Source organism: Eleutherodactylus coqui, chromosome 8 (genome assembly GCF_035609145.1).
Source record: "Eleutherodactylus coqui strain aEleCoq1 chromosome 8, aEleCoq1.hap1, whole genome shotgun sequence".
Taxonomy (NCBI): Eukaryota; Metazoa; Chordata; class Amphibia; order Anura; family Eleutherodactylidae; genus Eleutherodactylus; species Eleutherodactylus coqui.
In genome coordinates, this window is record NC_089844.1 from 74340219 (window position 1) to 74359916 (window position 19698).

The window sequence follows — 19698 nt, forward strand, 5'->3', positions numbered from 1 at the left end:
GGCGCATATACGGTGTCTCTCTCTGCAGGGGGAAGGATGCTGGAAGAGTCGGGAGCAGTGCTCTGAGCTCCCGCCCCCTCTCTGCCTCCTCTCCACCCCTCTGCACTATTTTCAATGAGGAGAGGCGGAATGGGGCGGAGCTAATTCCAGACACTTAGCCCCGCCCCCGCCTCCTCTCATTGTAAATAGTGCAGGGGGGTGGAGAGGAGGCAGAGAGGGGGCGGGAGCTCAGAGCACTGCTCCCGGCTCTTCCAGCCTCCTCCCCCTGCAGAGAGAGACGCCGTATATCAGCCGGCGTGAAAACCCAGCCGATATACGATCGTCTTAATGCACCCTAAGTAAGCAAAGATAGCTCCTGTGTAAGGCCAGCTTCACACAAGCATATGCGTACTTGCTTGCGCATGAGCGCCGCATTTTTGCAGAATGAACGTTGTCTTTTTTGCGTGCGCATCGGCGAATTTTACTGCACCTTTTGCACGCCCTTGCGATAATTATAAACAAAGAAAAGAAAAATGGGTGCAATACGAATGTCAGCATGCGTGAATATAAGGAGTGTGTGTGAGTGGTTGGTCATCAGTAGCTTCACCTGTTACTTGCTTCTCCATAGAGCAGTCTGGCTGTCAGCATGTTGAAGCATGTGGTGCTTCTACCTGCCCGCTCTTATTAGTACATTGGTAAGCACATGCCCACTTTCTGGGATTTTTAATCTTAAGGCCTCATTGACACGACCGTGAAACGCATGTCGTATTAGCTGTGCAAAAAATCGTGGCTAATAGAACCAAAGGATTCATATGAAACCGTTCAGACGGAGAATTTTAAGTGCATACAGAAAAAAATCAAGCCTGAAATAATAGGACACGCGTGACTGAAATTCCCAGCTGCGTGAAAAGAAAGGACCTGACCTATCCTTGGTGCGCGAGGCGCAGGAGTTTCCATAGACTCCTATGGGAGCTGGATAACAAAGGGGGGGAGATAAGGGGAAGGGAGTGCTGCCGCGCCGCTAAACACAGAAACACATTTTTAATGTCCGGCTGCTAGCATCCCACGGGGATGAGGGGACTAACAGTTTACAGCGAGACATTTAAAATGTGCTGTTCAGCTGTTCCATAGCAGGTAGAGAAGGAATTCCTCTGCAGGTAAACCTCTCTCCCTGCAGCGGGGAGAGATAGAAGTGAAGGAAAGCCCCGGGGGAACCTCCTTCTCTGAGAGGCTTCCCTTCATCTCAGCCGGGCTGGAGGGATATCCCCACTGCAGCGATGTTGGGGTTTGCCTGCAGGGGAGCATTACGAAATCCCCAACAGCGCAGGATTTCCTTATTCTCCCCTGCAGGCAAAAACCCCAACATCGCTTCAGCAGGGATATCCCTCCAGCCCAGCTGAGATGAAGGGAAGCCCCTCTGTGAAGGGTTCCCCCGGGGGTTTCCTTCATCTCTCTCCCCTCTGGAAGCTGCAGCGCTTGTTTTGAGCGACCTGCAGCTCCGGATCGTGTGAATGGACAATTTCACTATAAATCAAGCTTGTGGCTCTATTACGGGAAACTGGCCATTTTTTGCGCACTTAACTGCAACCCCCATGTACCTTGAAGGAAGTCATCATTTCTATAGATGGAGTAGAACAACCCTACTAGGGTAGAAGAAGTGTAAATATGGAGCCCGCCATGTATAACCTTTGTAACGGAATGCTTATTGGTACCGCTTTATATTTTACCCCAGAAATACCGTTGATTAAGGCCCCTTTTCTCACACGCGTGTTTCACTGCACGCCGTGTGTGTACCTTGCACATGCAGCAAGTAGGCAATGCCGACAATCCCCATACACGATCTTAGCATGCATGTGCGCATTATATGCACCAAGATGCATGCCGCAATCTTTTTGTGAGCGCATGTTATGTGCTGTGTGTGAGGCACCATTTAAACTTAAGGCTACATTCACACGAGCGCAAAACTCGTGCGAATATGAACTCCATTGTTTTGAATGAAGTCATGCACATGATCAATGTTTTGTCTCACAACGTTGCTGTGAAGTAAATAAAACGCTGTGTGTCCTATTTTTTTCGTGCCCCTCGGAACACATCGCCCATTGTTTTCAGTGGGACAGTCAAACACATCACAGGCCGTGTAACGTGCACGCGTGTGCCATGTGATGCTTCCCATTAAAATCAATGGAAAACACTTGCTGATCCTCTGAGGCATGTAAAACAAGCGTCGTAGAAAGTTCAGAGAAGTGATGGGAGGCGTTTTTGCATGAAAAATGCCTCGCATCCGTGAGTAAAACGCACGTTGACAAGCGCGATATCACGCTCACCCGTGTGAATGTAGCCTGAGTATGAGGGCGGCTTTAGATGAGCGTATGCGCAAATACGTTCTCCGTAGCGCAACATATTAGCGCAGTGAATGAGGCTTGTTTGCCAGTGTGCCTGTATGGATTTGCGTAGGCACATTCACATGGGCGGTGGCCCCTTCCCCCCAACCGATATAAATGGCTATAATGTCTAATGATGTCCTGGTATCTGCTTTTCCCGGTAAGTTTGTGCACCCAGTTGTGTATTGTGCGCACATTTGCGTATCTCCCATGTACTTTTATAGGAACTCTTGGTGCGCAAATATGCTGGAAAGTAAAGTATATCCTATTTTTTTTTTGTGTGTGTGCAAGAAATGCGCGCGCAAAAAAGGAAATAATGAACCCATTGAAATCAATGAGTTCTATTCTCTGCGTGTCACATGGAAGACCTAATAGCGTCTGCAGTCCTTCCAGTCTAAACACTCGTACAAGTACCTACATTATCCTCTGTTATCCCCTCACATTACAGACAGGATTCCACCTTCCAGAATGTCCAAGACCGAGCGCGATCCGCAGGAGGGGTGGGGGGGCTTCGGGCTTCTTGGATCCCTTTTGTCCCAGGCTGCCTTTTTTAGTTATATTTACAAGAACGTGCCGGAGGCCTCTCGCCCCTCCGTGCTGCTCACATCCGCGCTTCCCTTAAGTACACACACTGCCGTGATAACAGTCCATGTAATCCCACAGCAATTTGTCAGCCGCAGTTCATACGGGACGGCAGCTCGTGTTTCTCAGATGCTTGATAAGAAAATAGCGCGCACTGTAACTCGTAAACGTCACTTTTTTACAGTTAAACTCTCGTTGTCAAAGAATACATAATACTTCATGTCCGGAACATGGAGAGCGGCCAGGCCACCTTATTTAGCTAAAAGGAGCTCTGTGACCAGAACTATGGCAGAAAGTAGGAATTGTTCTCAGTCTCTCACTTTTAGGGCTCATGCTCACAAATAGATGTTTTATTCTCTTAATGTAAAAAAAAAAAAAAAATATCAGTGATTTTGCAATAGGTGATAATTAGAAATTTCAGTTTGTGTCTACAGCTGCTATGCCAGCTGTGTGTCGCCATGGTAACAGACAACAAACTGTGTAGTCTGATCCTGCAGTCATGCTCCCTTCTATCTCTCCTCTATTTCTGGCTAAGCTACAAAATGCACATTAACAGATAATAAAGGAAAGTATGGGACTGCGGGATTTTGTTACCAAATGAGACGCAGGAGATGAAGCACAATAGGAAATGTTTAAAATAAGATCTATTTGAAAGTCGCTTCATTTTTCAGTGTAGATTAATTATAGACTCACGTCTGGTTAAATAAATCTGCCACAATCAAATCTGCAGCAAAATTCAAATGTTTTGCAGACAGGAGACGCATTTTGCCCCCACCTTCACTCTGGCCTGCTTCCACTTGAACTATCCAACATACTATCTGGCCTTATTTAGACGACCGTATATCGGCTCTGTTTTCACGCCAAGCCGATATACGGTGTCCTTGTCTGCAGGCGGAGGAGTGGGAGGATGGAAGTACCAGGAGCAGGAACTGAGCTCCCGCCCTTGCCACTATTTGCAATGAGAGGTGCGGGACGGGGGAAGAGCTAAGCGTCGGGACTTAGCTCCGCCCCCGTCTCGCCCCTCCTATTGCAAATAGTGGCAAGGGGCGGAGAGGAGGCGGGAGCTCAGTTCCTGCTACTTGCTCTTCCTTGGTTTTATTTGTAGGCTTAGCCCCAAGAGACGAGCATTTTTTAGGGTAGGTACCCATCTTTCCCAGGTTAAGATTAAACCACCTGGTATTAGCGTTAGGACCCATCTGAAAGTTTGGTCACCTGGACGTTGGTAGATGGGCCAATATGATTTGATCAAAATATATACCAAAAACCTTGCATTATTTAATGCGGTTCGTGTACTTATAATAGGTATGCGTATTTCTAATAGCAAATGTATTTTGAGTGCTGTTGCCACTTTTTGGTTTCTGCTTCTATTGTATGTGGCAGCCATGGTTTAACGTGCACCTATAGATTTCTATTGGGAAGTGCTGACCTATTTTATCCTTTTTTATACATATTATTTGGTCGCTCATATTACATACACAAGAATAGACCATGCTTTTACCCAAACTAGGTTTATCCCCCAAAATTACTCAAGCAAAAATTTAATGTGCCCAAGAACAGACCACTTTCCGTACTTATTCTCTTTTGCAGAACTAGCCAGCTATAAAACCACTGGGCACTGGCAATTAAATGAATCTCTCCTCAATAATGAATCTGTACAAAAGGGGATCCTAGATATTATCGATAACCTATTTAAGCACAACCACCCTGCAGACACATCTTGTGCTACCAACTGGGAATGTTACAGTACTAGTGGGGTGCATAGGTACGCACGGTGCGGAGCTCCCTGACTCTCACCCATGCCAATATCCCTTCCTGGAGATAGCCCCAAAGGTGGACACGTCCAGGCCGCCAACTCTGACCCTACGCTGCCTAGTGGCAGGACAGGAAGGAACCACTGTACCTATGTAGGTGACAACTCACTAGTACTGACAGGCTAGGCGGATGGAATAACCAACAGGAAAGAAAACCACAGAACACAGGCAGAGCTGGATCGGGACAGGGTAACTTCCACTGGAGCAGGACCGAGGTCAAACACACAGAGGACGGAACCAATAACTGGCAACTATCAGCAGCTGCCAGACTATATTCAGGAGTCTCCACCCCTAGGGCAGAGACCAATCAAGCCGGCTGACAAAAGCTCCCAGCCAACCACTATAACTCACAGAGATAGAGCGCGCGTGCCTCTCACAGCAGGCCCACGCACGGCCGCGCTTGCCACATGCCGTGTCGGCACACCGGAGCACGGTGCCGCCGCTCACCGACCCGAATGAGGGCGCAACGTCATCCCAGGACGCTGCGGCGAATTTGGAGCAATCTCAGGCCTCAGAGTGAACGACACTAAATCGCTGGCCTTAAACCTAAACTTACCTCCCCCTATGCTAAACCTCTTGAAACTTAACTTCAACTTCCAATGGGTTGTTAAGAGCCTTCCATACTTGAGAATATATATCACAAACTCTTTTGAAACTATATACCAAGCTAACTATTCTCTAATATTTAAAACCTTGTAACAAGACCTGAATACTTGGGCATCCCATAATCTCTCCTGACTAGGCAGAATCCACTCCCATCAAAAAGTCATGGCTCCTGAAAATACTAGATATTTGGTCCTTGCCTATCTGAATCCTAGCAGTAGGTCTAAAACACCTACAATCCAAACTGTTGACCTTTATTTGGTTTAACAAGTCCAAACACATTCAACAATTCACCTTATATGCACCTCATTGTGCAAGAGGCCTGGGAGTTCCAAGCATCCTAAAGTACTACTACACAGCCTGATTAGCACAATTAATCTCTATTTTCTGTCACCATGATAAACCCCAATAGGTATCGATCGAGGCACAGGCAGTTTTCCCCTAATCACTAGAAGGGTTTTTTTTGGCATAGAACCGAACACAAAAGAACAATCCTGAGTCTTACCCTGTCCTCCTCTCTGGCATTATGGGACAGACCTTCAGATAAACTTCCCTACACGAAGAGATGGGAAAGGGAGTTGGGCGAAGAATTATCAATGTTGGATTGGCATAAAATCACTTTATCTAACCCAAAACTCTCCATCAATGTATCAATCACTAAGGCTGGCTGCAAACTCTGATTGCGATGGTACATGGTTCCTAGGAGAATCTTCAATATGTTCCTGGGAACGTCAAGTCTATGTTATAGGGGATGTAGTGGCGAGGGCACCTATTTACACATTTGGTGGAACTGACCAAACTCCATCATTTTTGAGTTCAGGTATACACTCTAATATTCTCCATCACAATCTTATCACTACACAAATGAAAACCAGATTTTCTTGAATCATGGTCAATGAAAAGTTAGCAGCTATCCCTGTGGACTGTGAAACGTAATATGAAAAACCATTGGCATCTTGGTATCAATATTCTCTTACCATGCGCCTGTGGATCCCTGACCCATCCAGTAGACCCTGGCCTACCTTCTAGTGCATCTTTAAACCCCCAATCTTTATCTATGAGAAATGTTATCTCCGAGGTGGACAATAGAGGGGCCCATCCCAATATAGGAATAAACACATGAGAAGTATCATAGACAGCCTTATCCCACCCCCTCTTGTGGAAGGGGAAATGCCTTGTGGATTATAATGCAGATTTAGATATAGACTTGCAGTGGAATCGGTATGGATAATGCCCTATACATGGCAGGGATTCTGTATTTCCGCATGTCTGCCTCATGTAAGGCTGCTTTCACATCTGCGGCGGGGGTCCCATTTTCCTGCTCCCAGAACAGAGAAATTCCTGGCTTAACAGATCGATTGTATGACGGAACCCAACAGCGCCAGACCGACTCCATTGACTATAATGGGGCCTGTTTGGTTTCCGCTCAGCTGCCCCAGAATTTCACCGGAAGACATATGCAAGCTCTATTTCTTCCGGTATTTCATGCCAGATATGCGACGGAACCTCCGAACAGAGGTTCCACTGCAGGAGTAAAAGGCAGCCTAAGACATGTGGAGTTGTTTGTGGCAGATTTGTACACCATGTTTAATTCCACTCTTATTGGGACAATAAGAAAAATGTGGTAGTAAAGCTGTACATTGCCTTTAACGCTTTCTAATCCAAATTTGGATTCAGAGTCTCCTAAAAGGCTTTCTCTTTTTGTTGTTATACAATGGTGCCATCTGCTGGTCAAAGCCAGTGTGTGTGCACCAGAGAGGCTCTGACAGCGGAGTGGCTGGCAATAGACGGTAAGAATACCCTGTCGGATGTCTTCTGACATTGGAGCTGTGCATGCTTTAATCAGAATGTAGGAAGACGTCAGACAGTGGATTGGAAAGGGTTACAGCTCTGTGCAACCAGCAAGTTGTGTGCAGTTATAATATGGACCCAAAGACTTCTATGTGACTACTGTACCTCTATGATTTTATACACACATGCAGAGTTTTTTTCTACACTGCTGCATTCGCGGGTCACAGCAATGACATCAGGGAGGTCAACATGTTATCACTATGTCCAATATTAGCTGCTGTGATCACATGCCAGGGTGATAAGTACTGCTGTCACAGTAGAAACACGTGGCGGGGGGCCAGGAGAGGAACAGGAAGGTGCCGCATCGCAAAGGTGAGCATTTTTCTGCTTTACTGATACTTATCCAACTTTTTTTTTTTTTTCAAAATATTGGAAAACTTTTTAAAGGGACTGTCTTATTTTCGTACGTCTATGTTTATATTCTCTAAAAGAAAACATGCTATTTTCCTGCATATTTACACAGGTAAAGAGCAAATATTGAAGTAATTACACTAATTGCCCATTTCAGTGAATGGTTGTGTTTTTTTGTATGTACAAAAGTACAGTAAAACATGCACAAGCTAATATGCAACGACAATGCACAATTATGTGGCGCAAATGCACACGTAAATGAGCTTACGCCCCTGTAACACCAGCCTAAGGGGTCATGCACATGGCGTTTTATTAAAGGGAAAGGTCATTAATATATGATTGGTGGGGATTTACCACCTTCAACACCCACTATTTAGCAGATTGAATGGGCCGTGGCGCTCATCCAAGAGCTGTCGCTGATTTCATGTGTAGATATGAGTATAATTCTATTCATTCTCAGAACGCGGTACTTCTCGTTGCAAACATTTTGAATAGCTTCTGCTACTGAAATAAATGGGCCAACCTTGTAGCGTTCAGAACGGCCGCTATATATAATACAGCATCGTACTCAGGATCTTACTCCAATGTTAAGATTGAAGCGGCTACTAGAGTGCTTGGTCAAGTGCCAAAGGCCCTTGAATCAGCTGGTCAGCGAGGGTCCTAAGCAGCGGACCCCACGATCAGATAGTGAAGCCATATCCTGTGGAGAAACCATGAATTTCTACAATCTGGATAATTTTTTTACGAGACTTATACACTGCAATAGGTCATACTGCACCTTCTCGTGCTTCTGATACCATGCACTGCATGTGGTATTGCAGCACTGAGGTATTCTCCTACAGAAGCTTTAGTTCTAGAAGTTAATGTGCCTCACAGAATTTTCTTAAAGTGGCACACAGAGTGCCTAAATTTTCAGCTTTTGCATGTGCATGGACCTTAAAAATAACCTCTCTTCAAAAAAATCGCCTAGATGATGCCTTCTTCTGCCACGAAAATAAGTTGTAGACTTAGGGATTTGCAGTAATAATAACTGGTAATGTCTTACACATCATGTCTGTGGCACTACAAGAACTTGCATGTAGGGAAATAGAAATATTCAATGAAAAAAAAAACTAGATTGACCGATCGCAGCGCCTAGCACTCCAATAGCTGTGTCTACGTCTAGTACTCCAATCCCTGAAATATTCTTCAGTCCACGATCCATATCTAGCAATAAACCTTCCAGAATTTAGAAATGCCATTTTAATGTTATTCTAATTATTATCTGCAAGGGTTCAATGTTCACCGCGTTATAAATGTACGAGGTCAGCGAGGATCATAATGACTGACACAGACTCAATAAATCACTTATTAAATGAGGAAGCAGTAGCGAGTTTACAGTCAACAGATAATGGCACCATCAATACAAATACACGTTAATTAGAATGTCTCTAAGAATCTCATGACTTGTCGAGTCACTATGACATCATAGGAGTCTAAGAGGTCAAATACTGAAGAATAAAGGCTTGTGCACATTGCTGGTCTACAGGCCTTTAGGACTTTTATATGGCGGTCTAATACAGCACACACAGTGTGTGAAGTGCTATCATACCTACTGTATGCATTCTTCTGTACTCAACAGGGAAGAATGGCTGCATGCTCCAACAGCTATAGAGTTATGGAGGGTTTCTACCCTAGAAGCATTGCTTCCCAAATATGGTGCTATATGGAGTTTTCATACAACAGTACTGGAAGTATGACCGGTTTCACATCTGCGTCAGAACCACCAGCCGGAGATTCTGTCGCAGATGCGGTTCAAAATACTGGAGGAAAAAGTGCTGCACATCCAAAAGCCAGCAGTTGGGAGGAAAGCAGACAGACCTCATTATAGTCAATGGGGTCTGTACGGCACTGTTCGCTTTCGTCAAGAGATCGAGCCACTCGGCTGCAAGGATTCCTCTTTCCTGCTTCCCAAACGGAGCAAGAAAGCGGAATTCCCAACTCAGATGTGAACCACCCTATGACCGTGCACCAAGATGACAAATATGCAATTACATTTTGGAGACCAGTTGAATCATCCCCGATGCCAGTAAATATTTTCACAGATCAGGAAATAATGCCCTCTAGAAATTAAAAAGATTGTCATAGGGTTAGAAAGCATGGCTGCTTTCTTTGAAATACAGTGCCACCGTTGTCCATAGTATTGTGTGTGGTATTACAGCTTGACTCCATTAAGGTGAATACCAGACACAACCCAAGGACAAGGGTGGTGGTGCGTTTGAAAGAAATCAGCCATGTTTTTCTAAGCCTAAACAACCCCTTTAACATGGGAACAACAAAAAGGTGCCTATAGCAAATGTATAGGCTCAATGGATACTCAAAGGTTATACAATCTGTCCAACGTTGACATAGAGACATCGGGAAACTCTACCTTATAACATTGGAGCCTTGACTTTCAAATGAAGAACTGGCATCAGTAATTAAAAAGGGGTGCCCAAGAGTTCAAGAAATTAAGCTAGTGTAGCCACAAAAAATGTCAAAAAATAAAAAAAAGCAAACATTACTGCCTTGTTAACTTTCCCATCAATCAAGAACCGATGTTGTGGTGGTCTCCACCGGACTTTGTTTATTTTCCTGTAGTGAAGATCCACGTGGACCTTGGCATTCACGTGTTATGCATGCGGGCATCACACGTGTGGGTCATCGCTCACAGAAAATCAAGCTATTGGGAACTAGTGATGCGTCAGCGCGGGAGGGGCGGGGGATTTAATGGGGGAGTAATGGTTGTTTTTTTATTTTAGAATCTTTTCTGGAGTTACCTGAATTTCTTAAACATTCCCTTTAAACTCTGGAAAACGTCTTTAAGAAGACTTTTTTTTTTTTATAGCCGCTCTGTATAAAACTGTGTTTGCTTATGATTCTATTTATGTAATTGAGCACAGCTAGTAAGATATCATAAAAGCCAGCAATTCCATTGTCTCAACGCTAATCCCATTTACAGCAACACCCTCACCACACATAGTCAGCATTCACCCCTTGTGTTCTAGAATCACGTATTCATGCCAACAGTCATTTCCTCAAAGATTTCCACTTTCAAAGCTCTCCGAAGGAAACCCCGCAGCCGCACCTGACGCCGTCAGCAGCCCGTTCTTCACAGGAGTAATACTGGATTATCAATCACTTACAGCTCATACAGCAAAGTTTTTTTAAGCTAAAAACATATGTGGCAGCACCCAATTTAGGACACCAAGTGTTAGGATAGTTTCACACCTACAACGGCGATTCCGGTATCCTGCTCCATTGGGGATACAGGGAACGGGAATCTCCATGCCCGAATGGCTCCATCTTACAATGGAACTGAACAGCGTCAGACGGACCCTCCTATTGACTATAATAGGGTCGGCTACTTTCCCCTCAGCTGCCTGGCTTTAAGCCAGAAGAAAAAGTGCTGCATACAGCACTCTTACTTCCAGTATTTTGTGCCGGGTCTGTGGCGTAACTTCCAACACAGATGTGAAACCGCTGGTGTTTTCTACCAAGGAAGGCAATTACTGCAATAACGTGCAAATATGGAAGACCCAAATTTTCAGTGGAACCTAATTTTAAATCCACACACAGATATGCAATGCAGAACTAGTGGTTATTCTAAGAATGAGGCCGGCTTTACACGGGTGTATTAGTGCGTGCAATACACAGAGGGGGCAAAGCACTGCTAAGGCTGCAGAGGAGGCTTTTTGCTGAGACCCCACCCCCAACTAGTCTCACACTGAGGGGCTATCTTTAAGAGAACCCATCACTGGGGTTTTGCTGATTAACCAATGCCATGATTTTGTCACATTAATCCCTGTGGCCTACGATTGATCAGTACGGGTTCGGCACATAAGGTTACCCTCGATGTGCAGATTTTTTGATGGACCTATTAACCTGTTTATGAAATGCGTTGTTTCATATAATGTGGTATAAGCATTTGTCCAATGTATTATTGATACGGCCCTGATCTAGAGCTGCCATGGGTTCCGTGATAAAAGCCTTTTACATGGTCTCATTGCTGCCGGCCTCAAGACAGTTCCATTTTTTTACTTGCGAATGTCCGTCCCACACGGCGCTTGGAATTGTGGTGGATGTGGTCGGGGCCTTCGCTTTGACAGCTCGGTCCCTGATTGGTGGACAGTGCCGAGCCTCCTTGTTAAGAGGTCATGAGCACATAAACCCAGGCTTTCTTTGACATTATCGGAGCAGCTGTCGGACGGTCACCGTGGTTGAGCCGCGCTGCATACACTGACTGTTTATGTCATTATTTTTACTTCTTTTTATGGCTCCTGATGAAATATCTGTGCATCTGATATAGGAAACACGTTGAGCCACGGATATTTAGTTAGGAACCAGGCCAGTTTGAGTCTGGCTGGTTTTATCCACATTATAGAAGAGTATTCAGCCTTTCATATTGGGTCTATTTAGGACTATTTTAATTTTAAGAAGGGTTGTGTATTTGGATAGATTATTGGCCAAACCCTTTATATTGCCTATCTTGGTCAATATCACCCCATTTGGATATTTCTATGCAGGGCTTATGAGTTTTTTTTCTGCATAGTGATCAATTTCACTCTCCCACGTTTTGACTATGCAGTATGCCTACTTGTGAATTAGACAATTTGGCCTATGTGAGCTTGATGTAGCGGGGGTTATAATCTTAACAACATTTCTGGAAATCAGTCTACTGTTTCTATAGGAATTGGACTTTGATGGCAAAATCTATCACGGTCACAGTCCTATTATGAGTTGGGTATCTTCAGTAAAGTTTCTCTAGGTATCTGTTTTTAGATATATTTTGCAATAAAAGTTAAGTTTTAGATTCTAGTCTATGAAAGTGATTCGTTTGACGGTTATAGAGTCTAGACGGCCTTTCAGTGGGAAGAGGCTAATTCTGAATTTAGTCTTGTAGACCGTAATATGGAGCTCATGTAAATGTATCCCTTCACATTGCTGTATTTTTCATAGTCGTTGTTTAAAAAATGCAGCAGGACCTATTTTTTTTCAGTTTTTACCTTCATATTGTTATTTTCTAGCCAAGTGGAAAATAGAACCAATACAGAGGAAAATACTGATGACATACGGTTGTAGGGTCATTTGTAAGAGGTCAGTTACATCACACTTGTCGGAAACCGGCTTTATTATGAGGGAGAAAAAGTTATACAACAGCGTGCGCCACTTATCTGTAGTCATCTAGGCGGCATGGGAGTGGGGAATACTTACAGTGTCATGTTTTCACATCCATCCTTCCTTAATTGACCTCCCGCTGGGTGTTTGATGCCATCGCTAGTTCTGCCGAGCGGGATATCAATGATGGAGGGATGGGCATGATAACTCCTCACTCCAACACCGCCCAGATCAGATCACTACTGGTAATTGGCGCTTTGTGACTCCCCCCCCCCCCCCCCCAAAATAAAGCTTACGATTTAAACAGGAATGCTTAGATCATTAATAGCAACCACTGTAGCATTGGTTTAATCTTGCGCCAGGTTCTTTTTAAGAATGGAAGCAGTTTATGGTGATTTTACGTGAAACATTTTTCAGAAGAATGCCAGGTTTTCATGGTATTCTGTGGCTTGATATTTGAAACAAAAAATCCGGTGGCTAGATATTAGTTGAAGATCAACAGGGTAATACAAAATGAACTGCAAATAGCACATTTTGTTGGTGCTGATTTTCCCTTTGGTTGTGCAATAAATGCTGTATATTGTCCTCCATGGTAATTCCATTTCATTCAGTTGGGTCAAAAACTAAGAATAAATTAAGGTTGATACTATCAGCAAGTGCTATAGGGCAGCCCGCCTACCAGCATTAGGAAGAAGATAGGCAATTACCGGGTTGACACAATACCTCTCTATACGCTGAGCTTATCTACACATTACCGAGAAAACTGGAACCGGTCATTCATATTACCTGCCTGTTAGACTACATTTTTAGAAACTCCATAAAATGGAGGCTGCAGTGGAATGGCGCAGTGAAAACAGTTCAGTTAACAAGTCAGATGATTACATAATTTCAGGATTTCCCTGATGTATATAGATGAAATATTCAGCCCTTGTATCTCTGGGAATGTAAAGGTTTCCATCATTTTAACTCCTTTCCCTTTATGCTCCAATTCCATATTGGACCATAGACCGGTTGGAATACTAAAAGGCAAAAAAATCCAACATACGAAGGAAAACTGAAAATTACAATTTTAACAACGCCGTGATGTATTCTTGGATGTAGCTTCAAACTGCAAAAACTCTTTAGCAGTTCACTGTAGAAGATTCCCATAAATCAAACTTGACCCAGTCTTGACTCTAGAATGAGACACTGATCAGAGCCTGCTAATCCTCAAACCATGTGCAATGACCCTGCACTTGTCTTTGGTTGTCACTTTATAACTGATAGACAAGTGCAGAGCTACAAGCAGGTGATAAGACACCACCATGCTGCCAATAGAAAAGATCAGCAGGTCAGATCAAATAGGTGGTACCGAGTCAGTGAGGGAACGTCGCCTTCACCCAACCACGTGCAAGGAGAATGCACAAAGAACCGTGATATTCTTCTCCGGCCTCAATCCATGCTGAGAGCTGGAGGAAGTGACAAACGTTATCTCGGTTTCACAAGAAAACTCCTCTCCACTTTGCAAAGTGACAAACATTTACTTTTGGATGAAAGTGTAGGATTTTCCCAGCTGGAAGTCAATTTCTCAGCCTCTACAAACACCCATGTTCAGGGAAGAGAAGACTTTAACTTGTCATTAAAGTGGTTGCAAAATAAAAAAAAAATAACGTGTGCAGATAAAGGTGTGAAAGTCATATTCCACCGTCCAATGGTGCTCCTGATCCAGCGCCACCACTCCGGTCCCCGCCGGTTCAATCTTGGAAGAGACTGCATGTAAATTATTGATTATGTGACTACTTGGACAATCCCTGGCCTCAGTGGTTCATGGTGCCTGCTGAGAGCAGTGATGGCCTGCGAGGTCATGTGAGACTGGAGCGGTGGCGATGGAACGAGGAGGGAGCTTCTGTTTTCAGTTTAAAAACATGAAAACAAAACATTTCTTGATGTAGAAACTTGGGGAAATTAGCTTTTCAAGTGTCATAATTCTGCCCGTGGATTTTTCCCATTGACAGGGCAAATTCTACATGTGTATCTGCGCCATAAAACACAACAGAAAACCACGAATTTTGACGCGTAATTTGCAGCAGAAAATTCCACAGCAATTCCATTGTGTGAACATATGATAACAGCGGAAAATTCAGCGAGGTAAGAAAGTCATGCTGTGAATTTTGATCATACCTTTAGGCCCAAGGTGCATAAAATCGCGTGTGTTTCCTGCATAGGAGATCCGCAGCTCTAGAAGCCTATAGGGATGCATTAGCATCCGCACAGCAACTAAAAGCATGCGGATGTGATTTTGTTTCCCGGAGCGCGGATCGCACTCGCGGGAAGAAATCACAGCATGGTCCATTATCCTACGGATCCTATAGAGATGGCTTCCACTGAAGTCAATGGAATCCATCCCATCCGCAGCACAGCCACAGCTGTCACTGTGGATGTGCCGCAGATCCGCGGGCAAGCAGGAGATTAAAAAAAAAAAGCACTGCACATGCGTATTGGCACATCCCGATGCATCCGCCGTGCGGAAGAAAGAAGAGGAGATCCATGCTGGAGCCAAAGAGATGGGAAGAAAAAAAACATTTTCTAACGTCTGCGGGCACGGCTGGATTTCGCTGTGGGATTCAGCAGTGGAATCTGTGCATGCAAATGGACATTGGGCCTATGTGAATGACGTTTACTAAAACCCCATTCACTTAAATTGTACTGTACATTGCTGTGGAATTTCAGCTTGCATTCCGCAGCCGAACCTCTGCTGTGTGTGAATTCGCCCGTAGGCGACTTTCACGCTGGATGGCATTGTTTCACGAATGTAGCAGAATTATCTGTCCTGCGAAAAAAAACCTCTGCCCTGAAATACACGAATCTAAGGTGCAGAATTTGATACAGGATTGAAAATGGCTTAATTGTACCGGCAACTCTGCATCAAAATCCACATTTTGACCTACGGATTTTGGAGCGGATTTCTGCAGCAGCAAATTCCATTGCGTGTAACGGAAATATTCCACCCCGTGTGAAAAGTCCCTTACGGCTATTCTTCCAGGGAGAAATTTAAGGTGTTAAACAGTTGCAAATTTTTGCACAAGTGAGTATTTTCGCAAACATTTGTAACTTTTTGAGCCATCCTCACCCCTTTTATGTAAAATAAAAGTGGGCGGTGCTTGTTGGGAGGTGGTGTGCCTGCCTCATATTGACGGATTTATGTATAATATACACCAGAAGCTGCTATGAATTATACCAGAAATGTACGCCAGGTTGAACCTGGCGTAATATTTATGTAGGTGCAAGGAGGTGCTGAGATGCCTCTAATATATGAGGAGCTGTTCACCTCTTCATATATTAGTCACATTGCATGCCGGGGCAAATCATATTATGACTGGTGTTTGAAATTCTGGTTTTAATAAATTTTCCCTATAGTGTTTAATAGAGACAGCATATAGTGGTATATAGAGTTCCACTGAAGGAAAACTCACCACCTCCTGTGGCAACCTCTTCCACTCATTGATCACCTTCACTGTCAGAAAGTTTTTCTCTAATATATAATTCTGAAAGGGAGGAGACACAGATAACTTACTAGACAGTGGAGGTGATCAATGAGTGGAACAGGTTACCACAGGAGGTGGTGAGTTCTCCTTCAATAGAAGTGTTCAAACAAAGGCTGGACAAATATCTGTCTGGGATGATTTAGTGAATCCTGCACGGACGATCCCTTCCAACTCTACCATTCTATGTGACCACATAAAAAAGATGTTTTGTTGAACGGTTCCTACTACAATGCACCATATATAGTATAGTAATAGTGCATTATATTATATAGCAGCAGGTGAAAAGTTCAGCAAAACCTGCATGTAACAAGCTGTTTGCACGGTCTTACATGTGAGTAAATCTAGTTAGATGCTCCTTTTATTATAATTATTACATTTTACTGTTGAGTCCCTGTATTGCCATAAAATACAAAAACTAAAATAAATAAATAAATTAAAGTAGCGCAGAGTAATACGTTGCTGCTTTCATTTCTCAGGCGGCATCTATGCAGGAGGAGGAGGCTGGAAGAGCCGGGAGCAGTGCACTGAGCTCCCGCTCCCTCTCCGCCCCTCGGCACTATTTGAAATGGGAGGGGGCAGAGCTAAGTCTCGCCACTTAGCTCTGCCCCACCCCCTCCCATTGCAAATAGTGCCGAGAGGCGGAGAGGGGGCGGGAGCTCAGTGCACTGCTCCCGGCTCTTCCAGCCTCCTCCCCCTGCAGAGCGGGACGCCGTATATCGGCCGGCGTGAATACCCGGCTGATATACAGTCATCTGAATAAGCCCTAAGGCTGGGTTCACACAGGACCGAGATCCCATGGAAATCTCGCGGAATGACTGCAGGAGAAATGCAGCTTCAAAACCTGCGGCCTTTCGCTGCGGATTTTGAAGTGGCTTTGCTGCCTGCATTCCACTGCGGCCATCTCTCCCCATAGAAAGGAGAGCGGCCACTGTGGAAATGGGGAAAGAATAGCCATACAGCGGCCTCGAATTTCGCGCGGCTTGGCCACAGCATGTGGACATAATTTTTGCAAATCTTGGCCACTTTGCTGGCTATCCTGGGATAAAAAGCCGCGGGCGGAATGTCCGTGTAGAGATTCTACAAGGAAAATCCGCGGCAATTACACCCCGTGAGAACCCAGACTTAGGCTGCCTTCACATCTGCGTCAGGGTTCCGTTTTTCTGCTTTGTTCGGGGAGCAGAAAAGTGGGAGGCCCTGGCCAAGCGGATCCTTCTTAGGACAGAACTGAACAGCACCGCAGACTATAATAGATTCCATTCGGCTTCCACTCAGCTGCCCAGCATCTTCCTGGAAAACAAAGCACCGCATGCAGCGCTATTTCTTCCGGTATTTTGTGCTGGATCTATGATGGAACCTTCAAACGGAGGATCCAGCGCAAATGTAAAGGCGGCCTAAGGCTACTTTCATGCCTGTGTTAGTGTCAGTTCAGGCGTTCTGTCTCTCTGCTTCTTTTTTGTAAGAGAGTAACTGAAATAAAACTGAGAAAAGAGATGTTTTTACCCCATTGATTTCAGTGGGGTTTTAAAAAAACGTAAAGCCAACGGAAACGCTTCGGTTTGCTTCCATTCCGTCAGGTTTCTGTTTTTTTTTTAATGGAAAAAGTTATTTTTCCATCCAAAAAAACGGAAACCTGACAGAATGGAAGCAGACAGAAGCCTTTCTGTTTGCTTTACTTTTTTTTTTTAAACCTATTAAAATTAAGGTGGAAAAAAAAAAGATCTGTTTTTTTTTTCAGTTTTATTTCAGTTTCTCCAAAATCAGAGCAGAGAGACGGAAACCCCGAATTGAGCCCTAACAAAGCTGTGAAAGAAGTTACAGAACAGATACTAAAATCGCTACATTGCGTCCCCGGCAATACTGTTTACATCTCAGTGAGGCGTCACTTGCTGCCACTGATCTAATGCCAAGGAGGTCCTGGGCGATCCCCTGGCCTGCCCACAGCTAGTAACGTGCACAGGGCATATTACTTCCACATTTCCCCATAACAACTCCCTGCTCTGATGTCATGGAGCGCAGTATAAAGTTTTACACATTTACTAAAGTTATAAAAGTTTTATAAAATGTCTTAATTTAGTCTACAGATCCAGAAAGGACACTCGTGCCCTCTGGGCATCCTTCATGTAGAGCTGACACTTCTGGGGGAAAGCAGGTTGAGTAAGTTGTCCTGGTCAGTGAGGGACAGGCTCCTCCACACAAGTCAGAGATGGTCCGTGCAGTCATGATCTCCTGAGCCACAAATCCCAGTTCTTGCGTCCGTCTGTCGCACCGCTGGGATATTTCCTCAGACAAGAAGAATGATTCCAAGGCTTTTTTCCCCCCTTTTTTTGTTCAATTCCTAGTAACTTTCTCCACTGAGGGATCAGACGGCACAAGTTTTGCAGACTGCTGAGTCACTATCCTAAACTTTCCTGATCCCTCCACCCCCCTTCTTCTTGCCCCACTTGCACAGGGAGCCCCCCTTACCTCTTCTGCAGCTGCAGTAGGGCCTGAAGACCTGCAGACCTCCCCAGATATTCCTGCTCTCCTCCGGGCAGCAGTCAGAAACTTCCCAGCAGCAGCAAGGAGTGCAGGCAGAGAACATGCAACAGCTTCTTCCGGTGCTATGTCACTCACATTGTCCCTGTGCTCTGCTCTGGCGCCCCCTAGCCTCAGTACTGTGTATGCAGCTCAGCTGCTGGACACTACTGTATACAGTGTATACATAGCTCCCTGCAGGTGTAGTATAGACCAGATCTGCTCCAGACAGTAATATACATCATGCTGGGCTGCAACCCTACTACTAGAGCTTCCTGTACTCCAGGGGATGTGGACTCCATGGCTGTTCATACAGGATAGGAAATGTGTCAGCAGAAAATGATCTATTATCAAAGTCACATTTTTCTGCTTTTTATTATTGATGTCACAATCTATATTAAAAAAATCTAAATCCTGCAGTTTTCATACTGACCACTAATCTAACAGGCCGACACTTTCTGTAGAACAAAACCTTTCAGCTGTCCTCTCATTACCAGTGGCATAGCTGTATGGGTCATAGTTGCAACCCGGCCCCTAAGCCAGGGGCGTCGGACTCCTCCACCAGAAGTGCGTTCTCGGTGCAGGATGAGCTGATGGAGATCTTAGCAACAGTGTGACACCGGGAAGATGTGATAGGTTCCATGCAGATAACAGCCCAGAAGCCCAGAGTTGCGGTGCACGAGGGGCGAATATATATATATATATATATATATATATATATATATATATATATATATATATATATATATATATATATATATATATATATATATATATATATATATTATACACACAGTCCAACCTGTATTTTCGTTGGTAATTAGAGATGAGCGAGTATAGTCTAGCCGAGTATCTCTCCCCTCCCGCTCGTCTCTAAAGATTCGGGGGTGGGGAGCGGCGGGGGAGAGCGGGGAGGAACGGAGGGGAGATCTCTCTCTCCCCTCCGCTCCCCCCCACTCCCTGCCG

General features: G+C 44.6%; 1 protein-coding gene across 2 annotated transcripts in view; it reads right to left on the reverse strand.

Annotated features, from left to right (window-relative positions):
- The window catches only part of MAP3K20 (mitogen-activated protein kinase kinase kinase 20), a 187291-nt gene extending 168435 nt beyond the window's left edge, over positions 1-18856 (reverse strand). The window contains exon 1 of one of the 2 annotated variants that reach the window (XM_066575837.1): positions 18682-18856. The gene's annotated coding sequence lies outside the window, so the exon portion shown is untranslated. The remainder of the gene's footprint in view (positions 1-18681) is intronic. The other variant, XM_066575839.1, reaches the window with a different exon arrangement.
- Between the last annotated feature and the right edge of the window lie 842 nt (positions 18857-19698).